This window comes from Cebus imitator, unplaced genomic scaffold (assembly GCF_001604975.1).
Source record: "Cebus imitator isolate Cc_AM_T3 unplaced genomic scaffold, Cebus_imitator-1.0 Scaffold235, whole genome shotgun sequence".
Classification (NCBI taxonomy): domain Eukaryota; kingdom Metazoa; phylum Chordata; class Mammalia; order Primates; family Cebidae; genus Cebus; species Cebus imitator.
Genome location: NW_016107550.1, coordinates 1,121,807 through 1,137,306, shown reverse-complemented (window position 1 = coordinate 1,137,306; position 15,500 = coordinate 1,121,807). Strand labels below are relative to the sequence as shown.

The window sequence follows — 15,500 nt, the reverse complement described above, 5'->3', positions numbered from 1 at the left end:
GACCACACCCCCAGGCCATGCAAGAAACCCGGCCCCAGGAGATCTCCCCGCCTGGCCTCCACAGATTTCTTCCAATGCTTTCACCCAGTGCACTCGTGAGAAAACCACTTCCTAATGTATCCTGGAGTCACAATCACAGCCCCTTGCTTACCCGCTTGGCCAGATCAGATAAAATTTCATTCCCTGAATTGGTTTCTAATTTAATTATTCCCCGGATAAGCAGCCTCCCGTCACTGCAGGGGAGAAAGAACTAGAAAGATGCTGGCGCCACAAGTTGCAGTTCCTATTGGGCAACTGGTGGATGGGGAGATGTTCTGGGCCGTGGACATCAGACGGACACTGGATGGACAGACAGATGGCTGAAAGGAAAACAGGCAAGAGGACGCTGGATAACTGAAAACGCTGACGCACAGTCACATTAAAAGAGGGCAAGCTGACCGCCATCTGTTCACCCAACCCACCTTAATCTGCTGCCCCAGTCTAGTCAAGAAGGCAACCTGGGGTTTTACTAGGAGTTGAGGGAGAACGTTTGGAATAATTGGATTGTAACCCCAAAAACCTAGATTCAATCCTGTCTCTTTATGCGTGGCCTCTCTGGCCCCCAGCATCCCCATCTATAGAAAGCAGCTGAACCATGTTCCTCTGAAGGCCTTTCCAGCTCTAAAATTCAGACAGTTCAGTATCTCAATCAGGATCCCATCTAAGAACAAAGCCCTTCCTAGGGCAAGGGAAAGAAACTTATTATTAGAAGAAAGTGAAAATATCTCATAAAACTTAATCCTAGACATGGAAACAAAAGTCCACACCCAAAGAAGCTTGTACACAAATGTATATGGCCACCTCATGCATAAGAGCCAAAGGTAGAGAAAAACCAAGTGTCTATCAGTGGACAAATGGATCCACAAAACTGTGGTCTGTCCATACAATGGAATATTATTCCACCGTGAAAAGGAATGAAGCACTGACACATGCTACAGCATGGATGAACCGTGAAAACTACACAGAATGGAAGAAACTGGTCCCAAAAGACCTCATTCTAAGTGATTCTTCTCATACGAAAGTCCACAATGGAGGAATTGAAATGGACGGAGACAGAAAGTAGATTTGCGGCTGTTCAGGGCTGGGGGGTACCCATGGGGGAATGGGGAAATAAACGGGTGATAGCTAAAGCATACAAGGTTTCTTTTTGAGATAAAAGTTCTGAAATTAGCTGTGGTCATGGTTGCACATATCTGTCAATATACTAAAAAACATGGAATTGTGTAGTTTGCGTGAATGGTATGGTGCGTGAATTATATTTCACTAAAGCTGTTAAAGAAAAATAGATTGAGCAGGTTCTTCAAAAGTTTGTTTCACAATTTTTTTTAATAAATCAGTTGACAACTTTGAAAGACACACATGCACACCCTTCAACACCCCTGCAGCTTCCTCAGTGACCACACGGTGATTTCAGGGAGCAAGTCTTCTCATCCTTCCATAAACCAAAAAACTGCTGACTCAAAAGTGGGCAGGTCTGCATTTTTCTATTGATTTGTTTCCATGTTAACAGCCAAAAGCAAATTTATTTTCTACCACTCAAATGGCAACTGAAGCTCCATCTTCTTTTCAATACATCATTTTTCTTCTCTGAGTCAAATTTTGTACAATGCAAAAGATCACTGGATTTTCAATTGTCAATCAGTGAGCAAATGATTTTTTCTTTTTCCTTTCTCTTTTTTCTTTTTTTTGCCTGGAAGATATTTCTGAGGAGGCACTCACAGTCACCCAGCTCCCGCTCTCCTCCTCCCTACATCTCATATCTAATTTCTCATAGAAACTGCTATCGAGTGGGTATAAATAGCTTTTCAAAGTTAGGACGACACAAAATGTCAGGCTGATACTGTTCTCATCAGTCGGAGCGTCCTTTCTTCTCCTCATTTATTCCCACTGATAACTTTCTTAGGCTAGTTCAGCATGTCCTAAAAGCTGCCATTTCCTCTGACTTTCACGATAATGCACTTGGATCACTGACCTGATGTGATTCGGCCTTTCTGGGATCAGGAGACTCTCGGCCTTTCTGGAACATACTGTCTTTATTAAAAAGTGTGACAGCTGATGAGAGAGGATCACGCCATCATGGGTCAGGCTGGAGATGACCACAGGCGAGGCAGTGATAAGCCTCCACAGTTCAACATACCCCAGGCTCATGGGAAGACAGTCTTTCCCAAAGCTCATGGTATCTAAGCCCACACAATGTGTCAGAGAGGGTCCCTAGGCAGAGAGATGTCAGACACTCTGAGGCTCCAGAGGCTGCACCTTTGCAAGGCAAAGCTAGGGAAGGAAAGATGGGAGAGTCCCTGCTATTCCCAGGGAGTCCGGTCCTGAGGCATCAGGGCTCAGCGGGATGGAGGAGGAGCTAACCCTCCCAAGGGCAGGGGTCACACACTGGCTAGGAAGCAAGCGCAAAGGAGGCTCTTGGTACCAGCCTCTCGGGGAGCCACAGCTGAGGGCCTAGGACCCTCCTGGCTCTCTCTCATCTGCCCTTCATCCTGTGATGAGACAAGCGGGAGGCTGCCAGTTTGGGCCCACCTGCATTCGGCCCTCCCCTGCAGGCCAGGTGACCTCCGCGGCCCAGCCCTCTCCATTACAGCCTCTGGGCCAGAAGGTGTCCATCAAAGGCCACCCAGAGAGCCTTAGGAACAAGCTCCCCCATGCCAGGGGAAATGGCCTGCCCAGCTCCTGCTGCCCCGCCAAGCCCCCCACTAACGAGAACAGGCCGGGGCCAGACCAGAGACGACATCCCACCCACAGTAACGGTTTAACAAATCATCTGGTTTCTTCCTCATAGGAAAATTAAAGCTAAACAGCCCCTAAGGGGGCCAGTGGAGGAGGACACCACACAGAGGCCTCACAGGTCCCCTCTGACCTGGACATGAGGACGTCCTGCTCCCTCCACCAGATGACAGAGAGGGCCCTAAAATCCTGAGACATCTTCCGACAGCACCAGCAACTCTGGAGTCAAGCGTCTGGCTACGTAGCAGAGGTCAGCCAGCTGCAGCCAAATCCCCACCTGGATGTCCAAGAAACCAAGGACAGAGAAGCCAGGCCCCTGCTGACCCACAAGACCTCAGCCAAAACTCCTCCACCCCACCGCCCTGCGAGGCTGCAGCTACCAGGCAGAACCGTCAGAAGTGTGTAGACAGACGCAAGCCCTCGGCCCACACTCCCCGCCCCAGGGCAACCCCGCTTTCTTGTAATCCTGGCGGTCCCTTCTGTGCACGAAACAAACACGATTTGGTGTGTACATTTGGAAGACTCTTTATATATACAGGTTCATAAAGCAGAGAAAATTAATCCTCAGTAGACCCATAGTCTGATCTGGGGTTTGGAAATTATAGTCCCTAAAAATACACACCAGGACATACTTTATATTTTTAATGCAAATATTTACATTCCAAACAAAGGAGCATGGAACTTGAAGCCAAGCTATTTATACCAGCTATAAGAAACACCAACAGCCTCCACATTTCTCGCCTGAGTAGATGGCTCCGCTTATACTCCTGAAACAACAACGAAATTTCCATCACATTTTCCCCTAAGGCCCTCAAGACACAAAAAACTGTAGTTACTATGTTTTAGTAGCCCCAAAACCTAATGCCAGGAAATCCAAGATTATTCCACGAGGCTCTCAACTCCTTGAGAAACTGAGTGACAAGTGTAGCCATCCTGTGCCACGCTATCAAACTTATCGTTCCCATAACTTCTCCAGGAGAAACTAGCGTTTGGAAGAATCATTTTTAATTGATGTATTCATTCGACAAATGGCAGTCACTGGCCACTAAGTGAGAGTCCAGCTACATGTATGTGCCGTGAGCCCCCAGACACCCTCCTCCTGAAGAGAGGCTCGCCAGGCTGGGAGAGCAGCTGCACCCAGCAAAATGGAGCACAGCGCAATGTGGGGCAGGTTCAAGGTTGAGAAACATCATAGAGTGGAATGCAGAAGCTCAGAGGAGGAAGGCTCCACCTGGATGGGGGAGGGAGGTACGGGGAGGAGCTGGCAAGAATGACTGGCAAAGAACTCCTGAAGGCAGTGGGGGTGGGGGGCTCGATGGTGAAATAGGCAGATGCAGGGGCCTCCCCCTCTCCAGTGGCCAGGGGACCCAAATGCAGTCAGGTCCAGGCCCGGCTGGCCAGGCGTCTCATTGCAAAGACAGAGCCGGGTCGGGTAGAATCACAGGCCCTGTGGAGGGCTGGGACCTGGAGAAGCTGCTCCAGGCCCAGGCCAGGAGTCAGCCACTACCTCAGCTCCCTGTGCATTGTGTTCAAGTTAGAATGCGGCCTTGAGATCCATGGCTAATCATTATCTGAATTTGGCTCTGCCAAATTTCCCATGCTCTGCTAACAAGTAGGGAAGAGATGTTCTTCTTGAATTTACAGCCAGATTATTTCCCAGAGCAGATAACAATACCTATTTGACACACTGTGACCACCTCTACCAAGTACAGACCTAGCAGGTGCCCCTGACCGCCCACCCAACGTGGGCCAGGCACGGGGCCCAGTGTAACTTGCCTGTTGTCTATACCTGGTGGTGTCTATACCATCCCAGGACTGTGGAAGGAGGTCCTGGAGGTGACAGCCCAGCCCTGCTTTCCCCAAGGCAAGGAGGCCCTTCCCACTGCTGGCAGCCGCCCCGGACTAGCTCGCAGGCCGTGGGGTGGGCGGATCTGCCTGACTGCCCCAGTTCCCCACTCCCTTGCCCACGGGTTCAGCCGCATTCTCCGATAACAGCTGCAGTTGGAAATGGCCATCACACGCGGATTTCCACCTGCCTTCCTCCTCCTCTATCTCTCCATAGGTTTGACCTCGCCCAGAAAAGAGGGGTGCCATGTGGGGAGTGCCCCTGAATCCTAAATGGTACTATTTCAAATACTCGAGCCACCCAACCAGGTAGAGATCATTAACCCCATTTTACAGATGAAGAAACCGAGGGGTAAGCCGAGGTGCAGCAGCACCACATGAACTTGAACCTGGGACAGCGTGGATCCCAGGCTCAATCCACTACCTACCCTGCCCCACCAGGTGCCTATGGGATCTAAGACCTGGGCTAAAAGAACCTCCACGTCATGAGCACCAAACATTTGGTTGACCAGAAATGTGAAGGTCCAAGTGAACTTACTACCATCAGCGTGAGTGAGCTGCCAGGGGCTACAAAAGGGAACTCACCTGCCCAGACCACTGTCGTGGAAGGGTAAGATAATAACACATCTTACACCTCTCTCGACCTCTTAGACTCTGAAATGCAGGCTGTGGTCTCCTAGCAAAGGTGGGCCCAGTCCTTAGGGACAACTACCTACAGGGAAACAGAAAAGCAAAAGAAGGACAGAACCCCCGCTAAGATAGATCCAGGGCCACCCTGGGAGAGACAGGATCGCCACTTCTCCTTGTATGCCCTCCCCCTTGGTGGCCACACCACATCTTCTTGACCACAGGGAGCAAAATGGGTCGGGCAGGGGCATCTTCCATTTCAAGAGAAAATGCTAAGCCACCAAGCTCCAGCCTATTGTCAGAAAAACATAATTGTGCCTGGTCTTTATATCTAACTATTTGCCCATGTTGGGGTATTTTCCAGGCACCTGGGTGCCTGGGCTGTCTGTTTCAATATTTTTACCACAAATGCAATTCTGGAAAGTGTCCAAGTTTCCATTATAATGATACCCTCTGCTTTTGAGGATCTGCCAGCCTCACTTTCTTCAGAGATCTAAAAGGCCTGGGCCACAATGAGTTCTAGAAATGTAAAATAGGCATCATGGAGAGACTGCCAAAGCCAGGAGCCCCCCTCAGACCCCCTCAGGACTCTTTTGAGCTGGGAGCAGGGTGAGATGTGACATTCACAAGCGAGCCACACCAGCACATTTCCACCTAGAGCCAGCCTCGAGGTCTCCTCTCTCTGGTTAATTGCATCAAATATGGGCACACCCGAGCTGCTCCACAGCCTGGCTGCAAGGTCAGCTGAAGGGTCTTGAAGGGTAGCTGTTTACCAGTGTCCTCCCTGCACAGATGAGGAGACAGAGCCCACAGAGTAAAGCTACCACCCTAAGGAAACCTCGCTGGAGCCAAGGCTTCCAGGAGCTCCGGCCTGTACCCTTTGAGGTAGAATATACTGGAATCGAATATGGAGACATGCATGGTGAGGAGCTCCGGGGATAAAGAATACCACCACCACCCGAGCCAGTGTTTACTGAGCACTGACTGGATGCCAGGCACTGTGCCAAGCACTGCCAGGCAGGTATCAACCCTTTAAAAAGACACCCGCTCTCAGTCCGGGGGGTGAAGCTGTCCCAGAACCCTCTAATCTCCAAGTCGCTACCCTGGGCTCCGCTGCACTTTGCCGAGCCCCCGTAAGGTGCCTGTCAGCGTCGTTATGTAACTCTGACTTGCACAAGCTCCACCTCGCCCACTGATCTGAGTGCTGTGCTCTGTGCTGAGCGCTGACTCTCTGCCCCCATGCACCTGGCTCAGGGCTGCACCTGGGAGAATGCGGAAACGCTGCAGGTCCTGCGGCCGACGGTCTCCATTCTTCCCCATGCCTCTGGAAATCAGCGAAGAGGAGAAACTGCTTCCCACTTGCCACCTTCCCGCAACTTAACCACTTGCTGATTCACGCCGCCTCCTCCTTCTGGAGCCACAGTTGTTATTCTCCCCTCACCCCCTTATTTCCCTCCTGCCTCCACCGTCATTCCCCATCCTCCCTCCTGCACATCCGCATGGCTAAGAACTTGGTGTGTGTCATCTCTAACTACCTCCCAGCCCTCTAAGGGATGTGAAGGGATACACCTATGTGACCTGCCTAGCACAGGGCCAGCTTCAAACCTATAGGGACACAGCATATGACAGCTCTTGAGATGAACTGTCTTCCTCCCCAACTCCCATATTTACAATTTAAAAATCTATACTGGCCTAAACGGACACAAAACCTTTACGCTTCTTCCTGGACGCTCCTAACTAGACACCTAGACTGGGCACACTAATGACATAACTGTTCCCTTTATGCTCTATCTCCTGCTGTGGAGACACAGGTCTAACATAAATCATTTTGTCCCAGTGCTTTATTTGAAAGGAGAAACTGTCTCAGTAAAGAAATCAGACCCTCATAGTGGAGGCCAATAAAGAAATGCCTTGTGCAGTGGAAACAGTCTCCCAACACTTAGCCAACTAAGTGCGAACATGATCTCTGCATTCACAGCACAGGAACGGAGTGACCCTTTGAAGTAACTTAATCGCATACCTGAGCATCCCCTTTACAGACCAGAAGGGAGGGAGGCTGCGTGATTTTCACCAGTGACTGAGTCACTTCCAAATCACAAGCTGCTAAAGAGACGTCCGCTGGCTGATTGCTCAGATCAATGACACTCCCAAGTCAGCTACCACTTTTAAAAACAGTCTCTGCTTTTAGAACGTAAGACAACTCCTCTTTCATACAAATGCACTCCAAACGTCATCTCTGCCATCCTGGGCCTGCTGAGGCCCCGGAAACGGGGACAGGGCCGGAATGTGTTGATGGGAAAAATGAGAGCTGCCAATTACAGGGAGTGTCCACTCATCTGGAAGTTTCTAAGAGGCCAGCCCAGCACAGTGCAGGTGAAGGAGCTGGCCAAGAGCTGGAGATCAGAGACCATCTGACTTTCAACATATTGGCTATGTGATCTTGGGCAAGGGTCTCCCAACTTAATATCATACCTGAGCATCCTCTGCTCAGATGGTGGGTGCCTCCCACCCCCTGCGCTGAAACTCAACGTCCACACCTGGAAAAGGGGGCTCCTCACACTTCCCCAAGTCCACCCTCCACTCCCCACCCCTGCTCTGAACTTCAGTGTCCACACCTGGAAGAGGGGGGTTCTCACACTCCCCATCACCAAGTCCACCCTCCAACTCCCACCCCTGCTCCCAAGCCTTGCTTTGCTTCACTGCCCTTCTGGGCTCTTACAGCAGCTTCTGGATCATTTGTCTGTCTACACAGCCAATTCCGCCTGTCCCCCTCCCATGAGGGCTGGGACCCTCCCTGTCCTATCCCTGCCGAATCATCCCAGAGGCTTAGCTGTGGGATCTATTTGGTGAAAGGAATTATATGAAAAGTTTCATGCAGATGGCTTTACACATATGGTAATTCATTCAACAGCTGCAGAATGAATGCATGACACGAGTACCTGAAGGAGCTCTGTCCGCCTCACCTCCAGCCTGGGGACCTGGCTGCAGGTAAGATGGGCACCCATCAGTTCTCAGTCTTTGGACCCACAATGGGTGTGGCTCCTGTGCCCTGCTCTCTGATGCTATGACACCCTTCCCAATATATGAATGCTGGGCCAGATGTCACGTTTCAGACCTCCTGGAAGCACACTCACCCCTATCATACTTCTAGAATTTGAGCCCAGATTTAAATACCCAGGCTGGAGAATCCTCTCGAAAATTCACAAGACCTGTCGACCCTGTTTTCCCCATACCTGGCCGGAGCTGAGTCAAGGCTGTTCCCTGTAGACTGGCATGTTCAGGACATCCTCACCTGTTCAGGACAGCCCTGGGGTCTCCCTCTTCTCCCCAGCCCCCTCCACTAGCAGGACGCCTTCCAGCCGAACTCGAAATGGCTCAGACCACCACAACCCAACACGAATCTGCAGCTTCCCCTACTGCAGACTCCTGGGGCCCAGCCGGTTAACTCGGAGCTTCTTCTCTGCTGTTTCTCAAGAACCAAATAAGTAGAATCTGCTTCCCACTCTACCAACCTTCCCTGAAAACACTTCTTCTTGACGCAGGAATTAATCTTCTCTCTTCCAGGCATGTGAAAAATCAAATGCTTCTGACATCTCACCTTTCCTGGCCTGGGGCAGCAGCAACCAGGGATGACAAAGGCGTGGAAGGAAGCTGCAGCCCTCACAGCAGCCAGGGCCACCCACCGTGCTGGGTCCCTGGCCAGACAGTGGCTCACACATGGGAGCTCTGCTCATTCAAACACAGCAAGGCACACATGTGACCACTGCGGGCAGGCCTGCCTGCCACCCCCTGTACAATATCCTAGATGAATTACCCCTGTATGCTTCACCTACAAGCCAGCTCACTGCAATCGTGCAATGCCCAGAGGAGGGAGACGCAAAGACAGGGCTGGACACCTGCAGAGAGCCCCTGAGCTGGCTCTCCTGGGGAGCTGGACTTTGGAGGGCAGCGTAGACCTGCAGCTCCACCTCCAGCTCACCTGTGCACCCACAGGAAGGCCATGACAAGCCACTTCAACTCGCCAGCTCAGTGTGTCCATCCAGGAGGTGGCAAGAAAGAAAATCTTCTGACAGTTCCTCAGGAATATGGGGGAGAAAAACTTGCCTAGTAAAAACTACCTACTTAGAAGGCACTTTTATCTCTATGCTACTTTGAATAAAATCATATAGGATCTATGAATGTCTTCATGTACCAATCAAGAGATCCTGGTTCAACATTGAGTTTATAAAATTAGTAAGTGCCATGCACTGAAGGGGAGGGCTCCTGATTTTGCAAGGTTGCGGGTCGGGGAAGGAGGAGCAGGAAAGCGGGGAAGGGATAAGGGTCCAGCAAGGTCCGAGGAGGCCCAGGAGAAACGCCGGGCAAAGCTCTAGGCCTCAGTTTACTTCATGGCACCTCAGGGGGTGCAAATGCCCTCCAAGGCCTTTCTTCCCCAACACTGGGTGTCTATCCTAACCCACCGAGGTATCCCACACCACTCAGGAATTGCAGCTGATAAAGACGGGCTGGGGGCACTGCTAGGTCGCCCAGAGGCAGGTGAGCCGCTCTGCTCAGCCTCAGGCTTGCCACATCCCTCTGCGGGGCATCCCGGAGCCACACTTCATTCCCGAGAACTCGCTACCAACAACTTACCCAACGTGAACAAGGCGAAGGTGCCCAGCTGTCACAGCCGCTCCGCGAACGCCGGGAGACGAAGAAGGTCCCCTGCCCCCAGGAGTTGGTCCCAGCCCCCAACCTGGCCGCCTCCTTTGCGGACTTCCCTACGCCTGTCCAGCCGCCAGCAGCCGACAAACCGGCCCCACAGCCTTCCATGTCTATACCCGCCGTTCCAGCCCCGCCGGCCGGCGCCGGACACAGGGCAGGCGGGCAACATGGGCACCTGGACCGCGACGGGGCGGTCAAGCAGCTGTGCCCAGGACCCGGGCGGCTCCGAAGCCTCAACATGCACACACTCGCGCGCACGCCGGCCAACTGGTTGCCTGGAGGAGTCGGGAAAGCGCTTCCACCGCTCTTCATTTATTCATTCCCACAAAGGCCAGGTTCCCTTCGCCCTGGCGCCTCCATCCTGCCATCCCAGGGGGCCAATTGCGCCACAGCCCGCCACCCAGCCACCCACAGCCACGGCGTCCTATCTCCGGCACACACAACCCAACAGACTCGCATTCCATCTCTACAGCCAGCATAGCCTCCGCGCCCGGGCCGCTGCCACCCGGCTCCCCAGCTTAGCCACCCCGCAGCCCCGGCTCCCCGCCTCCGGCCCCACTGCGCGGCTCAGACCTGCCTCGCTTGGCTCGCCGCGCCCAGGCTGGCCAGGGACGCCGCCGCCACCGCTGGGAAGCTCCGGCAACTCCCAAGTCACGCCGCCTCCAGAGAAGCGGCGGGGCGCAGGGAGGGGACAGCAGTGGGGGCGGGGCGGGGAGGAGGGAGGCGGAGGGGGCGGGGAGCAAAAGTTCACACCGCTCGGGGCTCAGCCGCGCCCCCTTCTCTTCCCAGGCCCGCCCCCACGATCCCCCCTCCCTGAACCGGGTGCGTCGGGCATCTGCGCCGGAGAGCTCTGGCCTCCCCGCCCGGAACGGCCACAAGGCTAGAGCCGGGGTTCTGGAAGCGGATCCGAGCTGAACACCAGGGAGAGTGACACATGCCCACTTAACTGCCCCGGGCTGAGCCTGGAAACTTCCCCAAAGTGCGAAGGGGGTGTGGGGGCGGAGCGCCAGGCAGGGGGGAATCCCTGTCCCCCACCACCAAACGACGCGCGCTCGCACCGTGAAAGCAGCAGTCGGTCGGTCGATCGGTCCCCCTCCTGCGGCTGCCAGAGCTGGGCGGTGCAGGGGCGTCCCGATTCCGTCTCCTGGGGTCCTTTTCTCGGACAGCCAGCCGGTGCGCGCCCCGCGGCGTGCGCCCCCAGCCGGCCGCCGGATATCCACGGCGCCACCACGCCACCGCTCCGTCCCCGGTCCCCTCGCTCCGACCGCGTCCTCTCTGCGAGGGAGAGGGCGTGCGTCACCGCTGGGCAACCCTTCCAGCCGGGTCCCCAAGCGCGCAGGATGCCCGGAGCGCGGCCAGTAGCAATGGCAAAGGGATGCCTCCCGCTGGGGATCGCGGAAGCCTAGGGGAGGCCGGGCCGAGGGGCGCGGGGCCCAAACCTGCCTTGGCTCGTTGCGCTTGCAAGTTCATTGTTTGCCTGGGCCGCCGCCGCCGCCGCCGCCGCCGCGCGGGGAGAGCAGCGGGGAGTGAGGCTGCGCGCAGCCTCCGCCGACCAGAACTCCCTATGCTCAGCCCCGGCCGCCGCCAGCGCTGCCCGGCCGGAACCCGCGGAGGGGCGCGGGGGCCCCAAGCCCAGAGCCAGACCTCCTTCCGCTGCTCCTCGCCGCCCCCACCTCGGCGTCTGGCACCCAACTTGTACCTGAGAAGCCTGAGTCCAGCCGGAAAGCCTCTGCGGCTCCGGCTCCGCGGGAGCGCGCCCAGCCCCGCGCCGCGAGCCCAGCATCCAGGGCGCGTCAACCTGACTCCCCGAGCGCAGGGAGGAAAAGTTTGGGAGTGACGTGCAGACGACGAATGAAACATCTGAAGAGAACCCTCCCCCCGCCCCATGTCGCGCTGACACACTTCAGCTCGAGTCTGGAATGCGAGATCAAGGCGTGTGCGCCGAGCGGTGGGTTTGGCCCCCGCCCCCTTCCCCGCCGAGTCAACACTGCTTGTGTGTTGCGGTGATTCCAAATAAAAGCACACCGCGACTCCCGAAGTCTGGCAGTGACACCTTACCAGAGGCATTTTTAAGGCACTTGGAGGTCTGGAGCCAGCCCATACATTAATATTGAAAGACAGAGCGCTGGTGGGTTCGGCGCCCTCTATTGTATTTTTGCATCCCAGGAAGGCTGGCCCGGCTCTTCTGCCCGGCGTGTTTGCTTCCGCGGGGAGGTAAAGGTCTGCGGGACCCGGAGCGCCACTGCCTGCCGCAGAGGCCTGGAGGCGGCTGCCCCAGGGAAGCACCTGGACAGCCCGAGGGCAAGGAAGCCGCACCAGCGGCCGACTCCACTGACTCTGGCCTGAAGATGCCATCAGTTTAAGAAAAGACATGAAATTCTGGCAGATTCGCTCCGAGGGCGCTTGGAGCACCCAGCCCAGCCTCTCAGGAAACTGAGGTCCAAGAGACAAAAAGAATCCGCAGTCCTTTGCCCGCCTGTGTTCCCATGGCCAGGGTCCAGCACCCTCTTCCTCGAAGCAGCCAGAAGTGGAAATGAAAGTGCTCCGTTAACTGTAGAGTGCACACCACCGAAGGGTCATTGCTGACACTGCCTTCTTCCTATTAGCTCTTTATTGCCGGAGGCTTCATCTCACCCTCCTGAAGCTACAATCCACCCTGAGGTCATAAACTTCTGCTCAGCATCCATGGCAACTAATGCAGAGGTCACAATCAGAGAATTATAACTGCAGATGGGAAACTGGGATGAGAGGGGAGTTCTTTAAAATCCTGTCTTGTTTTCCTGCAAATAATGCCTCTTACATAAAATCTGCGAGGAAAGATTAATGCGGCAAAGAGACTCGCCTTAGAATCTCAGACTAGATTGCTTTTTCCATACAGACGCCACTTGGTGATTTTTGTTCTTTATTATTTTTTAAACAAAAACCTTTTTCTGAAAATACAATGAGCTGCTTTCTGCAGGGTTCACAATTCCCAATAGATGATGATGCCGTTTTTGAAGGTCTTACACACGTTGTGGCTTTGGGGCTTATTTATTAGCTCCCAAGAAAAGCCTGCCTTTCAGTGAGGTTTATATACTGGAGTAATTGCATCGGGGGACACAGAGCAGGTTGCTGTTAAAGAGGGTTGGTTGTGCATGCGTCTGCAAGGAAGGCCCTGGGCCAGGCAGCTGTCAGACCACTGTACAACGGGTTTAAACAAACACAGGGAAGGGTCTGTGGAAACAGCGAGGAGGAAATCCCCTCCAGTAAGGGTGTGTGGAACATTATTCCAGGGCCACACATACTGCGATGGAATCATGCCCTTCCTCTCCTCCCTCCAAGTAAACACATGACTCTGTTATGGAGATGGCGCGGGGCCCACCCAGATCACTTTCAAATTCAGGTGTCAGAAACCACCGTTGACATGGAGCAAATTGTTTTTAAGTAAAAATCACGGTGCCGCTTTGATACGAATTCCACCAGGGACTTTCCAAAGGTATTTATACACGTGCCTGAGATTAACTAGAGGGTGATTTTTTCCCCTCAACCTTAATTTCAAAAAATTACCCAAGAATTGCACTTGGGCCTGTTATTGCAGAGAATTGAAAGAACACCCAAATGCTGGGTCCCTGTGGATGGGTGAAAGGATAGGCAAATAAATGTGTAACTGCAAGGGAGGTTGGTACCGACATGGTATTAGCAAGTCATGGCTGGAAAAAAATGCAGATACTGGCCAAGCACACCTGTAATCCCAGCACTTTGGGAAGCCAAGGCGGGCAGATCTCTTGAGGTCAGGAGTTCGAGACCAGCCTGGCCAACATGGTGAAACCCCGTCTCCACCAAAAATACAAAAGTTAGCCAGGTGTGGTGGTGCATGCCAGTAGATCCAAAGAGAATCCCTGGAACATGGGAGGCAGAGGTTTCAGTGAGCCGAGATCACACCACTGCACTCCGGCCTGGGCAACAGAGTAAGACTCCCTCTCAAAAAAAAAAAAAAAAAAAAGACGCAGATACTTTAAGAAAATAAATCCCCTCTTCCCAGCTTCCCAGGTGTTCACTCTAAGCCCCCACAATCGTGGAGTTCAATTGCCTGGGTTCAAATCCTACTGCTGCCACCCACTAGCTGAGCAACCCTGAACAAGTCACTTCTTTCTGTGCCTCATTGTGAGGCTTCTGATAGCACCTACAAGCAGTCAATTGAGCTGTTGATCCCAACTCCTCATTCTCTCATGGTGGTTATTACACATCTGCATCCTTGTCACAGCTTTCTAGTGTGGGGATTGTACTTTCCTATTCCTTGACTTTGGACTTGCTTTAAACAATGAGATAATGGAGAATGTAACTGGATCAGAGGCTTGGAATGTGTTTGCAGGGCCAGACCTGCTTTCCTGTGCTCCGGTGGTCCACCCTGAGAAGAATACATTTCTACCTCATCCAGAGAAGTTTCAGAATGAACACACATGGAGGAAATCTGAACTTGACTTGCTGTCTGGAGCCATGTCACTCCATATACAGCAGGACTCAGAGTTCAGGTGACCCACAGACACATGAGCAAGGTAGGGAAAAATGCTTATTGTTGCAAGCCACTGAATGTTGCAAGATGTTTTGTTACACAGCATTGTTTTGGATGTAGCTGGCTGTTACATGGCCTCAGTGGGTTGGTGTCAAGACTAAAGACAAAGTGTTGTTAAAATAGCACAATTCCTGGGACACAGTAAGAATTCAAAATAGTAGTTCTTATTAGTAATCATTATTATTGCAAGTAGTTTTGTCCATGACAGTCACATAATTGAATGTTTGTTAACATTGAATGTTTGCTACAAGGACGCCAGCAAACTGGAATGTCAGAAACCTACTACAGTCCTTAAAATCACATTCATTCATTCACTCATTCACTCAGCAGACACTCTCCGAACACCTGTTGTGTGCCACTCACAGGGCTGAATGTTGGAACCATTAAGGTCACTAAGACTCAGCTCCCTCCTAAAGAAAGGGACCGTCAAAGTCCCGCCTTGTGACAAGCACGGAGCTGAGCACTTCCCCGTGCCTGTGAGGCCGGTATTACTTATCTCCATTTTTCAGGCCAGGAGACTGAGGCTTACAGAGCAAACACTTAGGAAAAGGCGAAAGCTCATGCCTATTCCATGAGTGTGCACCAGTGCTGATGAATTCAAGTTCATAGTGGGTAGACCCATTAGGGAGGGGCAGTGGGGCAGGGCAAAGGAAGGACACACCTTGTCACTCTCAGCCTCCTGCATGCGAGGAGGGGCTTGGTAAACACTGAGACTCAGCAGCCCCAGGTCCTGCTCCTGCCACTGAAAAGGGCTGCACCTGGGTGCGAGGGAGCCCTGTGGTTCATTGCAGAGGCCTTCAAATTCATTTTGGCAGCCCTGGCTTCAGATGTCTGCCACCTCTGCCACCAGCAACAACCTGCCTCCCACTCTGTGACTTTGACAAATTTAGACTGCTCAGTAACCTGAAATGCATTTCAATTTCATAAATTTAGCAATGCTGCGGTTAGGCAGCTCCCCTTCTGCAGCAATACATCCATTAAGGGCACTTTAAGCCCATTT

At 53.1% G+C, this 15,500-nt stretch overlaps 1 protein-coding gene across 4 annotated transcripts in view; it reads right to left on the bottom strand.

Annotated features, from left to right (window-relative positions):
- CHST15 (carbohydrate sulfotransferase 15) overlaps positions 1 to 12,934 on the bottom strand; it is an 83,792-nt gene extending 70,858 nt beyond the window's left edge. The window contains exon 1 of one of the 4 annotated variants that reach the window (XM_017497875.2): positions 12,007 to 12,934. The gene's annotated coding sequence lies outside the window, so the exon portion shown is untranslated. Of the gene's footprint in view, positions 1 to 9,876; positions 9,942 to 10,521; positions 10,641 to 11,647; positions 11,865 to 12,006 lie in introns of those variants that run through there. The other 3 variants (XM_017497873.2, XM_017497874.2, XM_037727620.1) reach the window with 3 other exon arrangements.
- Between the last annotated feature and the right edge of the window lie 2,566 nt (positions 12,935 to 15,500).